The sequence below is a fragment of the Monodon monoceros genome, unplaced genomic scaffold, assembly GCF_005190385.1.
Source record: "Monodon monoceros isolate NGI ecotype Baffin Bay Population unplaced genomic scaffold, NGI_Narwhal_1 Super_Scaffold_22, whole genome shotgun sequence".
Lineage (NCBI taxonomy): Eukaryota > Metazoa > Chordata > Mammalia > Artiodactyla > Monodontidae > Monodon > Monodon monoceros.
In genome coordinates, this window is record NW_021703779.1 from 21,162,225 (window position 1) to 21,166,465 (window position 4,241).

Below are 4,241 nucleotides of genomic sequence, written 5' to 3' on the forward strand. Positions count from 1 at the left end.
GGATCTAGTTCTCTGACCAGGGATCGAACCTGGGCCCCCTGCACTGGGAGCACGGAGTCTTATCCACTGGACCACCAGGGAAATCCCAGTTCTTTAAATATATTGTTGCTTAAATAGACTAGTATTTTATTTAGAATTTTTGTATCTATGTTCATAATTCTGGTGTTCTCTTGTTTTGTACTATTATCATCAGGTTTGACTATCAATGTAAAGCTAAGTCCATAAGATAAACTTGGAAACTTTTCCATAATCTGGAATGGTTTAAAAACCAGGGGCATTAAAAAAAAAAAAAAAAGAATTAAAAAAAAACCCAGAGGCATTATCTGACTTTTGAGGATTAGATAGAACTCAGTTGTGAAAGCGTTCGGGTCTGATGCCTCTTTGTAAATGGTAAGTTTTTACTTTAACGACCTCTTCTACACTAATTGGTCCACCAGCTTTCCTTCTTAAATAAATTTTCGTATCTATATTTCCCTTGGAAATCATCCATTTCTTCTAGTCAAACATTAATGTGCATTCACGTCACCTAGGGGAGGTTGTGAAAATGCTAATTCTGATTCCGTGGGCTTGATGTGGGGTCCAAGATACTGCATTTCTTGCAAGCTACCTGGAGATGGTGATGCTGGTTCATGGACCATATGGTCCAAGCCCTCTAAGAATTCAGTGGTTTTCAATTTTGATGGAACATCAGAATCACGTGAGGCAGCCTTTGACCTACCCAGTGCCCAGGCCACACCCCAGACCAACCAAATTAGAATCTCTGGGAGGGACTTAGGCATCAGTAATTTTCCAAGTTGCTCAAGTGATGACAATGTGTGGCCAAGGTTGAGAACCACTTTTCTAGATTTTCTATTTATTGCCATAAAGATGCACAAAATGTTCTCATAATTATTTTATTCTTTTGCATTTCTGGTGATACCTCCTTTCTCATCCTGAATGTTGTATATTTTTTCTCTCAGTTTTCTTTAAACAGACTTCCATAGGTTTGGCTGTTTCATAGATAATATCAAAGAAACAGCTCTTAATTTTATTTATTCTTTATATTTTTTGGTTTTGTATTTAATCAATTTCCTCTTGCATTGTTATTAATTTTTTCCTATTTTCTTGTTTATCTAGTTAAAATGTCTTATGTTTCATACTTCATTTATTGTCATTTCTTTTCAAACGAACTCCTTGAAAGCTGCATTTCCTCTGGCGTACAATCTTAACTATGTCCATTACATATGAATTTTTCTTTTTCATAGCTTTCTAGATAGTTCTACATATCACTTTTTATTTCTTCTTTACAATAGTGTTTAACTTCCGAGTAGTAAAAGTTTTTTTATTAATCTCTTTAGTGTTGATCTCTAGTTTTATTGGTTTGGGTTCATAGTATAGCCTGTATATCCTCTACATTTTTTGGAATTTTATAGTTTTCTTTTTGGACAAGGCATAATAAGATTTTTGGGGGGGGGAATAGAATACAGGCGTATTAGTATAATGTATATTTTTCCATTACTGATATAAATTTATAGATAAAATTGAGCTTATAGTTTATATTTTCAAATCTATATTCTTGCTACTTTTTGACTACCTGATTTTTATTATTTATTTTGAATTTTATTTTATTCATTTGTTTTTTATACAGCAGGTTCTTATTAGTTATCTATTTTATACATACTAGTGTATACATGTCAATCCCAATCTCCCAATTCATCCCACCACCAATTCATCCCACCACCACCCCTGCTTCTCCCCCTTGGTGTCCATGCATTTGTTCTCTACATCTGTATCTCTGTTGCTGCCTTGCAAACCAGTTCAGCTGTACCATTTTTCTAGATTCCACATGTATGCATTAATATATGATATTTGTTTTTCTCTTTCTGACTTCACTCTGTATGACAGTCACTAGGTCTATCCACGTCTCTACAAATGACCCAGTTTCATTCCTTTTTATGGCTGAGTAATATTCCATTGTATATATGTGCCACATCTTCTTTATCCATTCATCTATCAGTGGGCATTTAGGTTGCTTCCATGACCTGGCTACTGTAAATAGTGCTGCAATGAACATTGCGGTGCATGTGTCGTTTTGAATTATGGTTTTCTCTGGGTATATGCCCAGTAGTGGGATTGGTGGGTCATGTGGTAGTTCTCTTTTTAGTTTTTTAAGGAACCCCCATACTGTTCTCCATAGTGGCTGTATCAGTTTACATTCCCACCAACAGTGCAAGAGGGTTCCCTTTTCTCCACACCCTCTCCAGCATTTATTGTTTGTAGATTTTCTGATGATGTCTATTCTAACTGGTGTGAGGTGATACCTCATTGTAGTTTTGATTTGCATTTCTCTAATAATTAGTGATGTTGAGCAGCTTTTCATGTGCCTCTTGGCCATCTCTATGTCTTCTTTGGATTTTTCTTTCAGTGACCTGCTTATTTATATCCTTTTTAAATTTCTGAAAAAATATTAAAATCTCCCATCATATTGGTGTTTTATTCAGTTTCCTTGTATTTCAAGTTTTGCATTACGTATTTGGCATCTGTAGATTTTCGTTACATAGATATATGACATTTCTTCATGACTGTACAGAGCATCAATTTTTGTCCTCTTTAACGTTTGATCTTGAATTCTGTTTTGTCTGATACGTGTTTCCTATTTCAAAAACCCTTTTTTATCGCTTATATTACAAATCCTCAGTCACGCTATCATCATCTATTTATATGTAAGCGTACATTGCAGGATTCATTGCTACTGTTGTTTCTTATTCATCTTTCCCCATTTGACATCTCTGTGCTGAATAAATTGTCGTTTGATTGACACGTACCAAATGTTTGTTCCCTCATGTCTGGTATGTGGGTGTATTATATTCTTTCTGAGGCCTTGACTACCCCAAAATATCTACTTTTGCCTTCCCAACTAAGACAAATGCTATCTTAGTTGGGAGGTATAAACTTTTGGTCACAGGCCCTTAGTTGGGAGGTATAAACTTTTCACAGTTAGTAGATGTTGTTTCACTGGTTCTCTTTTGTGTATGTTGCCTCTTCCTTTGTTTCCTAAAGTTTATATGGTTTTTTAAAAATCTGTGGAATTCAGAAATGTCATTACTATATATATATATATATATATATATATATATATATATATATATATATAGTGTGTGTGTGTTTGTGTGTGGTGTTTTAATCATGTCTGGAAGTTATTTGTTGAGCCTTTTCTTGCTGATGGGTCAAGTCTTTCTTTAGCTGAAGGAAATTTCTATATATTATGTGTGTAATTATTACTTCTCTGACTGGCATTTTGCTTCTGTGAGTATTCGTATCATTCACATATAAGATCTTCTGGATTTGTCTTATGGTCATAAAATGGCGCCTAGAAGAAAGAATCTTTTAATTCCACATCCCACCATGTGATTATTATTGTACTGAAAACTTTAAATGTTTGAAACCTATGTCACTTGAAGAAAGAAGCTAGAGAGTGGTAATGTTTGTAAATGTGTAGCTTGTCCTCATGGACTAACAGTGCTTCTGAGTTATTTTTATCTAGTAGGAGGAACTTCAGTCAGAAGTTTCCTGCCATAAAATAACAGCAGTCTGGGTACCCCTTTTGCCTCAACTTTAAATAAAGAAGCATGTGAAAAGATCTTAATTAAATGCTTAGCACATAGTGCTGGATAAGAGTTCCCCATATCCTTTCTCAGTATGTTATAAATCTTGTTAAGCTAGCAAGAATGAGAGCATTTATTGTCACAGACATTGCCATTATTTCTGAATATTTTTTCTCACATTATTCAAATTTAACATGCAGTGCCAAGCTTTGTTTCAAAATGAACCCATTTACACTCTCACCAGTAAAATATGAAAATATTAAGTTTTGGTGACAATGTGTATGAGAAGTCCCATTGCTACACTTTCTCACCAAAGCATATTTTCAGACTTTTAAGTCTTGCCAACTTTGTGTGTGTAAAAAACATTACATTGAGGCTTTAACATATCCCTAAATATGAATAATGTTGAGCATCTTTTCACATGCTTATTGATCATTCATGTTACCTCTTCTGTGAAAGCCTGTATGGATTTTTTTTTGCCCATTTTTCTGTTGGATTGTTTGCCTTTTCCTTGTTGATCCATACACATTCTTTATATATTCTTGATATTAGTCCTTTGTCAGCTATGTGTCATTTAGCAATCCCTGCAAATATCTTCTCTTGCTCTGTGGCTTGCCATTTTACTCTTTCTATTGTTTTGTTTAATGAACATAGGTC